The 17281-nt window shown below is 39.1% G+C and overlaps 1 protein-coding gene across 47 annotated transcripts in view; it reads right to left on the bottom strand.

Moving 5' to 3' along the window:
• Positions 1 to 17281, bottom strand: part of ZBTB20 (zinc finger and BTB domain containing 20) — an 802591-nt gene that overhangs the window by 159413 nt on the left and 625897 nt on the right. For 42 of the 47 annotated variants that reach the window (XM_067034564.1, XM_067034586.1, XM_067034587.1 and 39 more), the window contains one exon: positions 8772 to 8811. The exons of the other annotated variants lie outside the window; for them this stretch is intronic. The gene's annotated coding sequence lies outside the window, so the exon portion shown is untranslated. The remainder of the gene's footprint in view (positions 1 to 8771; positions 8812 to 17281) is intronic. 47 annotated transcript variants of the gene reach the window in all.

Raw genomic sequence — 17281 nt, 5'->3', positions numbered from 1 at the left:
TCCTTCTACTTGTGCTCAGAATTCCATGTCTCTGTCCTTATCAGGAATCTTCCACCACCAATCATCCCATCCTCTTGTCTCTCCTATACACTGAATCTCTCCTCTACTGTATTCTCCTAAGCATATAAAGATGCTAGTATCTCCATTCCCCCCCCCCAATTTTTGACCTCACTCCCCCATTCCAAAGATATTATACTAGCTCATATTCTTTTCCTTTACAGTAAAACTTCTAAGACTGATCCACATATGCTGTCTTTGCTTCTTCACTTCTTTTACGCTTTCCTCATCCTATGACGAATAAATTACTGCTTCTACCTCTTCAACAAACCACCTTTTGCTAAGGTCAACAATAACTTCCAGATTAATATATTAAGTGATATATTTTTCAGTCCTTAATTTACTTGACTTCTCAGTGGTCGCTACTGACCACTCTCTTTGAAACACTTTCTTCTCTTGGCTTCTGTGCCCATGTTTTCTGATTGTCCTACTACCTCTTAGCTGTTCCTTCTGAGGATATTCACAGTCTCATTTTTCTCTGCCAGTTGATTAAATATTAAGAGTTCTTCAAGTCCCAGTTGGGGCCTTCTTCTCAATCTAACCTTGTCCCTAGGCAATTATCATCCATGCCAACAGCTTCATTCACCTTTGCTTTACTTCTGAATTCCAATTGTATATATTCCTCTGCCTACTCAATATGATCACTTATCTCTTCAAAAGCATCTGACATTAGACATTTTAAAAACAGATCTTATGATCTTTTCTCCACCCCAGTTCTCCTCTAGTGTTTCATACAACCCTGAGTGGCACCATCCTCCATATTGTTTTACAAGCATAAAACCAGTGGTCATAGTTGCCACTTCAACTCCCACATCCAATCCATAAGAAAATCCTGTATATTTTGCTTCTGAATTATCTCTTGATTCCATTTATTATTCTTCCATTCCCTTTGTCATTACCCTAGTCTATCTCTTGTCTGTTCTATTACAGCAGCCTCCTTACTTTTGCTCCTTCTAGACCATTTACCATAATGAAACTAGCTTGATCTTTTTCTTTAACTTTTAATCTCAAGATTATGGTAGTTTATCATGCAATTGTAAGAGATAATACAGAAAGATCTGGTATACCCTCTACCCCTCTATTATTGATATATTGGCCCAATATAATATCTTGCTTAACTATGGTACAATATCACAGTCAGGCAATTGACATTGGTACAGTCCATCCACCTTATTCAGATCTCACTCATTTTGCATGCACTCATGTATGTGTGTGTATGTCATTCTACGCTACTGTATCCTTATGTATAGATTTGCATGGTCACCGCCACAGTTCAAATACAGTTTCATCATAAGAATATTCTGGCCTACACTTTTACAGCCACAGTCAGCTCCATCTCTCCCCCACTCCCTAATCTCTGATAACCACTAATCTTTATAGTTTTCTCATTTCAAGAATCCTATATAGGGCTTCCCTGGTGGCACAGTGGTTGGGAGTCCGCCTGCCGATGCGGGGGACGCGGATTCGTACCCCGGTCCAGGAGGGTCCCACGTGCCGTGGAGCGGCTGGGCCCCTGGGCCGTGGCCGCTGGGCTTGAGCATCCGGGGCCTGTACTCCGCGGCGGGAGGGTCCACAGCAGTGAGAGGCCCCCGTACCGCAAAAAAATAAAAATAAAAAAATAAAAAGAATCCTATATACATGAAATTGGCTTTTTTATTCAGTGTAACACCTTTGCTGTTAATCCAAGTTGTACGTACCAAGGGTTCGTTACTTTTGAGTGCTGAGGAGTTCCATGGTATGGTCGTACTACAGTTTAACCATTCACTCATTGAAGGACATCTGGGTTGTTTCCAGTTTTGGGCTATTATGAATAAAGCTGCCATAAATTTTGATTTTTGTGTGGATATGTTTCTGCTTGTTTGGGATAAATGTACAAGAGTAGCATGATCTCTTTAGAATAAAAAATTGATCATGCCACTTTCATTCTTAAATTTGCTTTCCTATTACCCTGAGGCAAGTCCTTAATATGACCGACAAAGATCCTGATATTATCAGGCCCTGTATTATCTCTTCAGCCTCAACCTCGCTGCTTTTCACCTCATTCTCTCTATTCTGCTACGTTCAGGGCCTTCATTCATGCTGTTCCCTCAGCCTGGAAACCTCTTCCACCACCTGAACTCACTTCTTATTTTTCATCTTCAGATGTCAGCTCAATGTCACTTCCTCAGGGAAGCTTGTCCTGTACTTCCAGACTCACTTATTAAATAATCCCCTCCTATATTTACTATTATTATTATTAAGTATTCCCCTCCTATATTTATTCTTAGAAAACCTGGCATTTTTATGTCATAACAGAAAGCGCAGTTTGCAATTATAAGTTCTTTCATGCGACGGTTTGGTTAATATCCGTCTTTCATCCCCCAAATTATAAACTCCAGTAGGGCAGAGACCATGTCTGTTTTGCTCATTATTACACTTTCAGCACTTAGTAGACATTTACTTTGTGTTTAATGAAATTCAGCCAAGGCTTTTAAGACAGATAGTCTTGGATTCAATTTCTATCTCTATCACTTCCTAGGCCTTCTTGGAAAAATTACTCAAACATACAAAATCTCCATTTTATCTTCAAAATTAGGATTACAACATCATCTATTTAATAAGAGTAGTTTAAAAGGTTAAATCATATAACCACTAAAAGTATTTTGTCCAGTACCTGAAGAAAGGCAAGCACTCAACAAATGTTGTTTCTTATTGTTATTACTAGTTTAACAAAAGATAAGAGTTTTTGTATTTTTTTTCCCAGCTAGGTTTTAGTCCATTATCTTCATTTCTTGCTTGTTCCTGGAATTCTGATTCTGGTAACTTTGAGAGTCTGAAAAGGATCCCTTAGTTTAGGTCTCCAATAATTCTATGACTACTGGTTTCAACCTCAGGTATGTCCCCTTAGGCAGATGAGAGCCTTATTTGGCCTCTTGGCTCTGGTTCACATTTTCATCTTACTCAATATTTCCTCTTCTTGTTTTCCAGCCTGTGGATCTTAGGGTTTATAGGAATGCCTCTTCCCCACTCCCAGTTTCCATAGGGAATTTTCTAAACATATCTTGCCTCTGGCCTCATTCCTTATACTTCTCCATGGAGGAAAGTCATCATGTTGGTAAGACAGCCCTTGGTCCATGTTTCTCAGTTAGGTGGAACTGATCTATCAAAGTTTATAAGTACAGGAATTTAGACTTTCTCCCTCCTTGACTACTTAGACTAGTGGGAGTTAGTGACCTGGAAAATTGTTGTTCTTATGCAGACCCAAATTTTCCCCTGGGAGGAAGGGAGTCAGTGAGCTCTTTTTACCTCTCATACTAAGTTACATCTGTCCACCCAGACTTTGGCAAAAATTTTGGTTCCTCAGCCATCAGTTCTTTTGTCTTATCTTCCAATGGGTTTAGAATTTGAGTGGGGAAAAACAGTGTTATTTATTGTACTCCTTCAAAGATTCCCACACTTAGGTTTATGCTTTTGCTTGGAATACCATTCCTTTATTCTTCATCTTGTTTACATTCTAGCCATTTTTCAAGACCCAGCTAAATTGCATTTTACATGAAGTTTTCCAGCCCTCAAGGCTCTCTTTCACGAATGAAATCCTATAGTACTTATTGGACTGTCTCATTCCTTTTGGAATTGTTATTTATTATTTGCTACGCATATGAACACTCAATAGTACGACTTCTTTTCCTAACTCAATTTTAAGTTTCTTAAGAGCAAGCAAGGGCAATGTCCTAGTTTATGTTTTAACTCTCCACTAAATATGATTCTTTGTATATAATAAGTACTTATAGCTTATGGGATGATTGTGTTTAAGGCTGGCCTACTAACCAGGCTTTGATCTGAAGGCCCAAGTTACAATTGATATGGCTTAGTGGCTGGATGGTTCCTGAAGGGTTAGGGTTAGGGTTAGTGGTGGCAGTGGCCTAAGAAAGAAAGGTTAATATGAGTGTGTCCCTGAGATGTGTATCAGTGTGTTTTCATTTTAGTAATATACTCCCCCCACTTCCTTTATGAAAAGCATATGGAAAGCATGGCCTAATAGGTAGAAAGGCTAAGAGAGATGCAAGCAGAGGGAGGTAATGCTCCTGGCTGTGGTAGACTGGTCTGCAGAAGTGTTTTGATTCTCTGAATTAGTCAAAAGATTGAAAAAAATAGCCACTACTACTACAGGAAAAAAAAATGAGGAGGAAGGGTCCTGAAAATGGTATCTGAGCAATCAAAGACAGTGAATATTTTAAAGATCACTGAATTTAATTTATTCAACCTAAATGCATAAAAGTACAGGTGGGGACATTATTTATGCAGGTATATGCAAATGACTTTATAAAATAGGCAAAGCCCTTCTGCTTTTTATAAGTTGCCAAGGTGGTTCCTGATATTTTAAAAGCTATGCACCTTTAATGTAATTTCCTAAGAGTTGGAATCCCTCAGTCAGAATCACAGTCATTGTCAGAGCAAGTTTATTTTTTTTCTCTCCTCTGGGACATTGACAAGGCTCTCATAACCATCACAGAAAGAGTGGTTTCCACAGTGATGTGACTGGAAAAAATCACTTGGAAATCACTGAGGAGCAAGTCACAATGTTCAAAGCAGAGCACATAGGCTTTGAAAACATGAACCCATCTGACCTCTTGAATTTAGAACAGTGAATTCCTGAGCTCTGAAACATGGGGCCCGGCTGTGCATGCCATATTGGTGCTATAAGACTGGCAGTAGGTTGGCTGTGGCATGGTCTATTTCAAACTCCTTCACAGTGCCCAGTGTTGCATGTTCCCAGATGACATTTGGTTGGCAGAAGCTGGGCCTCCAAAGCTGGCAGTCTGGAATGCAGCCCACTGTGTTTTGACAAACACATAATTGACCATCTGATCACCAGCCTACGTTCTGCACTCAGGTCACTGAAGGGACCTGGGCTTTCAATAGGTCTCTACTCCTTATCTTGTTCATCTCCTCAAACCTTTCTCCAGAAAGTAATACAGAGAAGACTTAAACACACCCACAGACATCCTCTCATTTGCAAAAGAGAACATGGTACATGCAACATAAGCTGTTGAAAATTTCCTTTAAATTGTCCTGGCAGCCCAAAGTGAACAAGAGAAAAGCACACTTATGGTGAACTCTAATTCAGAAAGAAGGAACAAATATACTGCATTGTTTCAATACCAGGCTGTGTATAAGTTGCAATTCAGCTCAATGGCTTGGAACTTCCCCTCAGAAAAGGGCAGCAGTGGGAAAATGATAGGAAGCTGGGGAAATGATTGACTTTAGGGGATATTATTAAGAAATGGTTTCATTTTCAGGTGAAAGAAGAGAAAAGCAGGACACTGGCAATGTCCTCTCCTTTTCTGCCTGCCACTCCCCCAAGGCCACTATGGGAGAGAGAGACACACATCTCTGGAGAGCAGTAGGTCAGACTCAAGTTGAGGTCTCCGGTGAAGGTCCCATAAAGGTGTATTTTGGCCTGAAATTTGGCCCCAAACAACAAATCAACCTTTCTCCTAGAAGTCAAGGATTATGCACGGGGCCAAGCCAGGCTGGCATTAGGCAAATGTCAATGTCTATGTCAGCACTACCGAATCGCCCCTCCCCTCCCCTCCCAGCCCCACTGCACAGTTCAGGCCCTTGGTTTTCATCTATGATCTGGTCTCCCTTTTCTCAGTCACCAGACTGCTATTCGTCTAAAACATAAATCTACTTAAAATTCTTCAAAGCCTCCCCAAGCCTGCTGCTTCCAGTCCAAACTTCTTTGCTCGGCATACAAGGCCCTCGTGATCTGCTTCCTGCCCACTTTCTAGCCTCATCTCCTTTGAAAGGATCCCCTTTCAATCACCAAGCTCTAGCCACGAACTCGGGATGTGGCTGCTGCGCAGATACCTCCTGACTTTCCTCTGGCTTTTTTTCTGATTATGATCCCCCTTTGCTTTCCCCTCCTCCCATCCACCTGGTAAACTACAATTCACTCTTTAGACTTTCAGGCCCAACTTGGACACCTCCCACATATAGGCGGGTGCTCCTTTCTTGTTCCCCTTGCTGCATCTTGTATATACCTCCATTCCAGTGCCTATCACATGGCATGGCCTTTATTTACTATATATCTCCCCTACTGGACTGTGAGATTTTTACCAATGGGGAGCATTTCTTATTTATATAGCAGTTTTAGGAACTGAGCATAGTGACAAGCTTTCCATAAATGTTTGTTGACTGAAAACTGAATGAAGAGCTGTGCATGATAATCAATCAAAACCTAAGCCAAGCAGTAGTATTAGCTTCTAGAAGCAGGGTAGGGGTCTACTAGCAATATAATGAAGGCAGAAGACCCCAGCAGTAAGGCACTTTAGATGGTTATCACAGGGTGAAAGGAAGAGTGAGGGATAGAGGGTGTGATGGAGGAATATCTTGTTAACAGAGAATGTAGGCAGTTAATTTTCAGCCTTTTCAACATTTAGTTTTCAATATGGAAAGGTGTTGTTCTGAGAATGAACCTTAGTCCGAACTGTAGAGAGGTCTACCTTTTAAGAACCTAGTTTCTCAAATAGGGTGAATCTGTGCTATCTGCTTCAAGGCAGCATGGCAGGTTATAGAGGGTTCCTCTTTGCTCTGCTAAAGATTAATGGGATGAAACACTTTTGGGGGAACATCTGGAAGCTATTCAGCTCCTATTGAAATCTGTGTCAAATCCAGACTGGGACTTTGGACTAAATGCAGTGCCGAGGAGAAAAAAGTTGAACAGGCAGAATGCCGCACCTGTCTGGAGGAGGCCATTAAAGAGGCACTAGAAACTAGAAGCACTGGGGAGATAATGTTTTGATCTGTCCCCAAGGAACTTTTCTTCTCCCTTTGATGGGCACCACCTCTGGAGCCATCAGCTGTGTCTGTGGGGCACTTGAGGACAGCAGGACTGTCACAGGCCCTGTCACCTTTGAAATAAAGGCAGTCTTAGGATTTGGAACAATCTAAGCAAGCATGAAGCCTGGCCTGTGGGGTGGGAAAAGGTTAGTGGATACGTGGATGGGCTATTAGCCCATTCAGGTCATTTGCTCAGCCTCCTCTCTGGTTAAAAACTTGGATCTCTCTAGAAGCTGTGAGATTGATGGTTGATATAGCATAGAATCAGCTTCACATTTTCCTATGAGCCAGAGACAGCCTTTCAAATATGTTTTTTATCTCAAAGGTCTCCCCTCGATTTCTAATCTGTGACCCAGGTCTCCAGACTGCTGCACTGCTTATGTCTGAGGCTTGCCCTCCAGTGCTGACGTCATAATAGCTGAGCCGTGCGGGCAGAAGTGCACGGTGCTGATTCATCCCCGGTGATGTGAGGATTAATGCCTTGTCTAACACAGAGCTATTATGTGAACTGTTTTTACACAAAAGAACTGCAACAAAAATGATTTGCCAGTCAGAGGACTAGAAATATGCAGTGCTAGGTAACTGGAGTCGGGATGCAGAGACGTAAAGTGGTAAAACCACAGGCATGCACGCTGACACCCTCCGAAGCACTGACAGACCCACTCTATCAACACCAAGAATGAGGAATAACAAGACTTGTCAGGGGCAGAGAGGACCCATCCCTGCTGTATAAATGCATTACACACAGCACCAGTCTCTGGGGAGTTTAATCAATCTCCTTTCTCTGTCAAATAAATGTCACTTTAGACTTTAGCCTTAGCATCCTTTGGAGGATTCTGCTCCCCTACATATATTTGCAACTAGCTTCTAGGAATGTGAGTGGAAGCCACACGCAAGCAAAAGAGCCATGGGAACCTCCTTTCTGTGCAAATGATTGCAACACAAGAAATACCTCAGAGTGTGAAGGAGTCGGTGAAGATAGTATGTTGTGAATAAGGGACAGTGTTCGCCAGAGAGTGAGAAGCAGCTGGAAGGATGCTGATAATACTTATCATGTGAGGTAACTGCCACTACCTGTAGCATCTCTTGGGTGGTGTCTCAGGTGGTGACTTTGATTGTTTGGGTTCGTGGCCCCAGAATCTCTTTCAAGCAGCTCAAGGAGAAATTTATCCAAACCAACTCAGTGCAGCCTGATTTGGGCTTTAAATTATAAATATTCTCTCTTTTCATCTGAAATCAAGTTGTTTTTTTTTTTTCTCCCCAAATGACTTTCCATCTTTTCTAAAATAAGAATGGTACCTTCTATAAACCTCCTGGCACACAATTTCTCTCTCTCTCTCTCTCCCTCCCTCTTTTTTTTTTCTGGACTTTACTATTTCACACACAATTTTAGCCTAAATAACTAAAGTTTTGTACTTCAGTCTTGTACCTCCTGTAAAAGGATATTAGAAATTTTGTCCAAAAAATGAAAGCTCTGATCTAGAAGTTGAAATTAAAAACCATTGGGCCTAGGGATGGGTGTATAACTGAAGAATAAATAATTGCCCATTGATTGACAGTGGAGCAAAAGCCCAACTGTGGCTGGTATCTGGCTGAAGAATGTAAGCTGTAGTTTAGAAGAGCAGTGACTTTTTCAAACAGCAGCCATGGCTGAGTCAAAGGAAGTCTTTATATAAATCCAGTGGCTTAGGCTGCCACTTTTCAGCCGCCTCATGATGGCAACTACTACTACCACCAACAGCATTGACTCCAAACACAAAAGAAGCTAATACACACCGAAGAAGCACTGGAAACCACAACAATGTCAACTGGAGAACATGCCAATAAAGACCCAAATTTCCCAAATCTGGTGCTTTTATGAAAAGTGAAAAAAAACCACTTTTACTTACATAAAGAGAAGGGGCAGGCCACAGAATGACGGTCAAGGAACTGAAAATCAAAGACAAAACAAGGAATTAAAAATAAACCCAATGATACTGTGGAGAGAAGGAAAGCAAATCTAAGTTTAGACGGGACTAATTGCTCCTAAAGCATGAGCAGTAAGAGCCCATTTTGTCACCTAGAGCCCAAGAAAGAGGAGATTCAGCCTCGTAAAATTTCCAAAGGTGTGACCTGCTGCTATCTGACCAATACAGAAGGAGTGCCAACCTCTTTCTTTGTCAACTTCATTCTGATCGAAATCATATGAGCATTATCTAGAGCTGTGCTGTTCAATACAGTAGCCACTAGCCACATCTACCTATTTAAATTTAAAATATTTAAAATTTTAGTTCCTTAGTCTACTAGTCACATTCCCAGTGCTCCACAGCCACCTGTGGCTAGTGGCTGCCTTACAGATAGAACGTTTCTATCATTGCATAAATATCTATTGGGCTGTACTGATGAGAATAGATAAATGCTTTACTATGTAGTGCATGACAGATCTTAGCTATTTTTGACAAAGATGAGTGAAACTGATAAACTTTGTTTCTTTTAAGGGTAGATTTAGTATGTTGAATGCCCAGAAGATACTCTGGGCAAATTCAAAGCCTCCATGTATTGTCAATTGTTAGCTGAGGACTGCTACTGCCTTGTCTGCTCCGTCTCATCAGCCTAAGAGTGTCCCCTCTGACAAAATGATTTTAAACGAAAGCATTTGCCCCCCCAAATGCATTTCTAATAATGAAAACTTCAGGCTTGGAGGGAGTTAACCTTAACAGTTTCTCATTCTATATTTCAAATCTGATAATTCTCCTTTGTAATTTTCAACACACAAGCCAAATAAGCGATTATGGGACTGGCCTGTTTGCCACTGTTTTGATAGCTTTTCTTACAGAAGAATAAAACTGAAATAGAAGGTCCAAGAGAAGTTAATAAAGCAAACAAGGATGCTGAGAAGACAAAGCAGGTCTCCCTACCCCACCCAACTCAAATATGTCAAGGACTTAATATACACTGATTTAATTCTTATCTCTCTGACACCATGATTTTAACCACTTCACATATGGCCTTCAGAAATATGAAAAACAAGCTGTATTAAAAGAGATCAAGTACAAGGACCTGACTAAAGCATAGAATAAGGCTAAAGTAGAAAACTGGCAATTAGAGACTTCACTTCTCAGCAAGTTTTCTGGGAAAATGCACCATTATAGAGGTTCCTCCAAAGAAAAAGTTTTTCCTTCTATGGACAAGGTGAAACCCTGTTCCATGAACATGCAGGAGTGAAGTATGGTGTTCCCCTCTTTGGACAAGAAGAGTTAAGATGAAAATCTGCAGCCTGGACCATAATGTATGCCAACACAAGAGAGGCTAGAGGTGTCCAATGTTTTAAAATTGTTTCACAAAATTGATGAGCTTAATGAAAATTTTAAGCAAGATAATTAACTTATGTATGATTCATTGAAAGTACACACAAACTTGAAATATGTACACATATATATATATTTAAAAAAAAGACCAACTAGCCTCAACGACTTTAAAGCTCTAAGTTTTGCTACATTCTAGTCCCTTCCACAAGATAGGATCCTAGACCACTTCACTGGTGCATCCTTTAAAAGCTTTTTCCTTCCTTCCTTCTTATTTTCTTCCTTCCTTCCTTCCTTCCCTCTCTCCTCTCTTTTTTCCCTCCCTCCTCCAACCTTTTTGAGCTTGCTTTCTTTCCCAACCCTTGAGAAAATGGAGAAAAATATGATTAGTGGTTATCTATGCAATATGCTCACTTATTTTTCTGTTGCATGTTATAAACCCAGTAAGTCTCAATAATAATTATGCTCTTTTTGAACTATACTAAGTATTTATGCTCTTATATCTAAGAGCATAACTTTCCTTTCTAGGAAAGGAGTATTTATTCATAAAAGTTAATCAGTCAAAATTAAATTTTTGATGTGATCAAAAGAGATCGATGTAAACTGTATCCAGATTGATTAATACATCCAAGGTCTGGAATGAAAAGCTATCTTTCCTGGATGTCAAATGACACACAGGCTGTCAATGACAGGAATCCAAGATGGAGAGAAAAATCACAGTGTGTATGTCACAGTCTAAGACAAATTAAAGCCAAGTTAAATTGGAGATTTTATTGGCTATAATTGTTGTCTTTGTGTATTAATGAAAAACAATACTATCTATCCCAAATTTAATAGTAGGGCTAAAAATTTAATCTCAGAGTTCTTATACAATTTATAAACATTCATAAATGTCAAAAGGCCCCGTTTTTTGATTGAATTACAATCTTCTATGCAATTTTGAAAATATGTATTAATCTACACGGGTTTATTTTTGTTCAGTTCAAATTGTTATTTTATTGATATGTGCCCTTTCTGCCTAAGTGATATTCACCTTGTATGTCTGTAAATTGTTTTCATCTGAAATGCAAAGAATTATCTATAATAGTTTTGCATAAGCTTAAAAACATTTGCATTAAGCATGCTGGGTTCAAAGCACAAATATCTAGCCAAGAATATAGAACTATAAAGCCCCAAATGAATCAAGACCTTAAAACCTGGTGGGGGAGGCAAGAGTAGAGAGGGGGAGAAGGGGTGATTTGTAGTGAAGTCTAGTTTTAGTTTTGTGATTTCTGAGTAGAAATTATTATATAGTATCAATCTCCAAGGAACTGAAAGTATTATTAACTGTAACTTAAAGATCAGTCCATTCTGATTTCCGTTTATGTTCTACGGCAATGGTTCCCAACATTTGAGGTGATACAGATCCCTATGAGAATTTCTCTTCCCGGAAATTCTTCAAAAACACCAAGTTTCAAGCATCTCCCAAACTCCATGAAGGTCTTCCAAGAATTCCAGGTTAGTAACCCTTGGTCTAAGGGGAGAGGGGAGAAAATGTCCTTTCAGTGCCCCTACTCATCACCTCTAGGATGTTTTAACAAGTCACTATAAAGCTAAAGCCAGGAGTAAATGAAATGTATAGAAAATGGATCTCTACATGGGTGAGTGTGTGTCATTAGAGACACACAGACTCCTTTACAGGACTTCCAGACTCTGACTTTCCTAGTCCCTTATAACTTCTTTTTAAAAAAGTCCATAGAGCCTTAGGAACAATGAGGTAGAGGAATAGTGAGCAGAGAAATGATAATAAGAGCTACTGTTCACTGAGTACTTTCTGTGGTTCCAGGCATCTTAAGTAAATGCTTCTTAAATTTGAATATGGGTATACCCAGGGAGGTGGAGCAGTATGACAAGAGTGTGCAAAGCCACAAAGTAAATAATAAAGACACGGCTGTCTCTTTAGAGGGTCAGTTGTCTTTGTGACTAAGTAATTTAAACACTTATTTCTATATGTACTCATTTATCCAATAACTATTTCTTGGATGTTATAGAAAATAAAAAGAGATCCTGTTCTTGTCTGCATGGAACTTCCAGTTTAGTGAAACAAACAAGGATAAATTGAGGGATAGAATGCAAAATGTGCATGTATTTTTTAGGGTGAAACCTGAGACCTCACTGAAAAGCCTTATTTGCAGAAGACTGTTTCAGGTGATGTCCAGGCACCCCGAATATTGGATGCTCACCTTAGCTTGATGATCACCTCCCTGGAAGAGTTTGAAAAGCAGTATTAACAGTATATCATTTAATCTTGACTACAAGAGTAAATACTATTACTTCTACTTTACCAGAGGAAAAAGGGAGATTTGAGAAATTAGGAAACTTACCCTAAATCAGACAGCTGCTGGGATCTGAATAAGTCTGTACCATTCTGAGGTCTACATATTTATAACCCTTAAGTTCCAGTACCTCTAGGTGTTTCCCACTTTATGTTTGCCCTTGAAGTCTGACCTCCTTAAGAATTTTGTAAGCTAGTTTAAGTTTCTCCTTTGGAAGGAGACAGTTTTGGTTTGATTTGCATCCTAAATATTTCAGGGTGGTAAGGGAAAGCTACTATTGTACCCATTTTTTGGTGCAGAAGCTGAGACACTTGACAGCTGAGGTACCTGGCTGGGTTAAAAAAGGAGTCTGGGCTGTCAGCCTCTCATTCCTCTTGACTAACTCCAAGCCTAGGCAATGGTACTGTCCAAGGGCTTTTCCGCATGTGGGATTCACACTGGCTGATAAAGAGTGAGAGAAACTTCTCTAAGGGAAAATAATAGTACAATAAAAAAATGGAAAATAAGTAACAATAACTCACTCACAAAAACTGGTTACTTTTAGCATTGTGAATAGAAAAGGGAGAGCTTATTCATCACAAATGAATCAGAAAATTAGAATGTGTCACAGCATTGATGACAGAGCTGAGGAATTCAGATGAACTGAAGTTCAACACTTATCCTTCTATCTGAAGAGGGTAAATGATGTGACAACAGGACAGAAAAGACCTCTTAGACATGCCTTTAATCCATCCAATTTTTTTTTCAACTACTTTCTCTAGCAGTTAGGTGGGTTTATATCTTTGTTTTCTATGGGTAGAGATAACATTTTAACATCCTTTTAATGTTCCAGAAGTATTGTGTTAATTAATTCTTATGTGGGAGTCATTACAAATAGTAGGATGAACATCTTTACCTTACTGATTTTCCTAATACCTTTCTAGTTTCCAGTGTTTCCAAAGGATGAGGCCCTATTGGATTTTTAGATTCATATGTCTCAGAATATGTGCCAGCTTCACAGGTTCCTGTCAATTGATATTCCATCTTCACTCTGGATACATGATTTCCTTTATCTGACAGATTTAAGAAATTTTATGCTAGATATAATGACATTTCATGCACCCTGAATTTGGAGGGTTTTAATTCTCTATTTTCTACCTGGCAAAAGATTTATAAGTTAAAGTCAGATGGAAGGCTTATTCAGATGTGCATACAAAACATGCTCAATTTCCCATTAGGTACTTTGGTGTCTCCTGCAAGTTTCTTGAAGTGTCTTCATTCCTTTGGTCAGTCTTAAGGAGACTGACCATAAATGCCATAAATGGTCATTCATATCTTGGGGTCTGCTTTTCAAGACCATCTTGAGAAGAACAGTAGGGAAGTCACAATGATGCCTTACCTTTCCTTAATATGCTATGATAACACAGAATGATGTCTGTCTTCAAAAACCGAGATGATGAAATCATGATCAATAAAAAGAGAGAATTCAAAAACTAAAGCTCAGCAATTAGGTATAGGATTGTTTCTGAGCCCGAGACATTGCTGAGATACAACCTGACACTCTACCCCATCCTGTACAAATCCTCTTGAGTCTTCCTGATTCTTACAGGTATAAAGCCTGAGAAATAAGAATGAAGTAAGAGCAGTAAGGCTGGGAGGGGTGGCAGGGTAGGGTGGGAGGTAGTATCAGGAACTGAATTTGTTTAATATATTTAGGATGATTTCTTACAGCTCCTAAAACAGACTTAATTTGATGGCATGATGACATTCAGGAGCTCTCTACAATCTTATTCCGAACAACTTTCCTTCCTTTCAAACTCCTAAAGTTATAGCTTTACATGTTCCAAATGGATTGGTGTACAAGACCTTTTATTACAGTACATTGATATCTTTTAGGGGATGCTGAAAAGATCTGGTATTGTTATCATGTGGTCCAATCAAGTAGGAACACTTGGTCATAATGCGGCTCACAGCTTACTATTAATGCCATTTGGTACAAAAAAAGTTGTGCCTATTATAGGACAAACTCTTCCCAAGGCTCCTTGGTATATAAACACAGAATGTAACATGTTAGTGGTACAGAGGGCTTTGGAATAAATATGGGCACAGCAGGAGGAAGAAACATCCAGATCAGTGTGAACAGAAGGCTGTCTTTACTCAAATGGTTCCCTTGAATTTTTTTTAATACAAAGGGAAAAATTATAACACAAAATTTATACCAAAAGATACAAATTAAGCAGGTACTTTCACCCGATGGTCTGTTAGATACTAAACCAAGAGGACAACGTGGGCACAGTCTGTGTTTTAAAGACTTGATAAAAGCTTTCCATAATACAGATTGGAAAATGTTACTTTTGCCTTTGTCACCACCAACTATTTGCTTAAGAGCAATCCAAGATCTTTCACGATCTAGCCCCAGTTCACCTCACTTGTTTCTTCCCCACCACTGCTTCCTTATGTACTGTAACAGGCTATTTGCTCTCCCTGAACATGCTCAGGACACCTCTGTCCCTGAGCCTTTGCTAACAGTTCACACTAGAATCTCCCAAGCCTAGAATAGTGTCCCAAACACAGCATGACACTCCAATGTTTGCTGAATAAATGCTGTCCATCTACTTTAGGAGACAAAGATGATAGAAAGAAGTTGTTAAAACAGTAAACAAATAGCACCAGAGAGAGGGCAAGGAAAAGTTAATTTTAGTGCATTTTAGAGTGGGGGGCAAAATGAGACTTTAAGATTAAGAAAAGTGATGCTCTTTATTCTTGGGTCTAGCCAATGCTATGAGTCAGTTACTTTTTTGGGAACAAGTTTCAACCTCAAGGTTAAATGAACACAAATGCTCTGCCCATCAGCATATAATGAAAAAGCTGTGGCTATTTCCACATCGGCACAGTGAAATTAAAATATGCAGTGCCTTTCTCAGGGGCATCATGTATGACAGAACTTTTAAAAATAGTCCCCTTTGCCACTCTTGTACAGAAAGAGCTATAGAGATAAAAGTAAATGTTTAGAAAACTGGAATAATTTCGCTTAAGAAAGAAAGAGCTGAGGTGTATCTTCATAGTTTTCTGACTATAAGAGGAGTTGTTATAAAGAGAATAATGATAGGTATTTTTGTCCTAGGGCGAAAATGATATTAAACTGTCCAGTGAAGAATTTAAGTTAAGACTTAAGGATGAACATCTTAAATGTACAAGTGGTAAATAATCAAATAGATTACTATGAGCTGTTATGAAATTTCTATCTTCACGGTTATTTAAAAGTAGGAAAGATCCTCATCTATTTCGGATAGAATAAATACAGCTCTGCCTCCAGTCAGGAGGGTGAATTCAATACTTCTCTAGTCTTGTTTTGCTCTTTTGACTACAAAATCCTATAACATGCTGACTCCCAAAATTGTACAGAATCACTACACAGTTGAGTAAAATACATTTTATGGTTAGAAGAGGATAAGGCAACACAGAAAGTCTGTAAGTTACTAAATTCAAAATAGTGTATATAGTGCTTATGTATTGATTCAATTTGCCAAGTGTATATTAATTACTCAAATATAATTGAGCAAAAATATACTTGAATCTACTATGGTCTTAACATAATGATTAGCTACAGTAAAACATTCTAACAATTAATTCTTTCACATCTTAGAAATTTAGCTGAATATTTCATAAACCTGTTATGAATATGCATTTAAATTCAATATCCAATTTTTTTTTAAAGTTAGAAAAAAGACCAGAAAATAATGTAAGAATTTACTGTTATTATTCCCAGGACTATCTTCAAAGACATCAGGAGAACCAGTGAACAAATACTTTTAAATGGCCCAAATGGGCTCCATATGACTAAGAATGTAATTCTGATGACAGACTCAGGGAAAGCTCTAACAGGGGCGGCAAGTTACTGGCTTTCTTATCTATTTACCTTTCAGCTTTGGAGCTCAGCAGAAGTGTCCATTACATACAGCACACAGGATTAGATGAACAGTTCCAATGACCTTGTCTGAACCAAATTCATTTAAAGCAGTTTGCCACATTTCTTAAATAGAAGATGAGCCCTTTCTATCTATGGCCCAGATTTGGACTGGATCACTGAACTATTGCCCAACTCTTATAAGCAAAGCAGTAACATGTACCAATCAACAGTCAGCCCATAGCAGAGGCATCAGGAAGGTCAAAATACACACACATAAGAAATTGGCAGTACATTATAGAAGAAAGCTATTTCTAAAGATGGACTTTGGCTACTAAAGTGTTATTCAACCTTTGTTAGGAAAAAAAATCAGTCCCCATGTAACTTGTAAAGATCTGGTTAAAAAAAGAGATTGAGACAGAGAAATGTAGTTTTATTTTGCAAACCATTATTTTCATAAGGACACAAATCAGAGATAAACTACGCCAATTTCTTCATAGCTGACTTTTTATAGGATATTATTCTAGTCTTCACTAATGACTTCTGGAGGTTGGTTATTGCTGTGATCAGGAGCTGGGAGGATAGAGGTCTAAGACCTTTCAAGAGAAACATTTTGTTCAATATCAGTACAGAAAATAAAGCCAGCATTAAGCTGACTTTGACCACCTAACTAGGATAATGGTTGGTACATGTAGCCATTGCTTATGCTGTTTCGAAAGTCAAGAATGAATTGAGGACACAGGGAGGGGGAAGGGTAAGCTGGGACGAAGTGAGAGAGTAGCAATGACATATATACACTACCAAACGTAAAACAGATAGCTAGTGGGAAGCAGCCACATAGCACAGGGAGATCAGCTCGGTGCTTTGACCACCTAGAGGGGTGGGACAGGGAGGATGGGAGGGAGACGCAAGAT

Source organism: Kogia breviceps, chromosome 5, assembly GCF_026419965.1.
Source record: "Kogia breviceps isolate mKogBre1 chromosome 5, mKogBre1 haplotype 1, whole genome shotgun sequence".
Classification (NCBI taxonomy): Eukaryota; Metazoa; Chordata; class Mammalia; order Artiodactyla; family Physeteridae; genus Kogia; species Kogia breviceps.
Note: the sequence above shows the minus strand (reverse complement) of the source record. Positions and strands in the feature narration are given on the sequence as shown.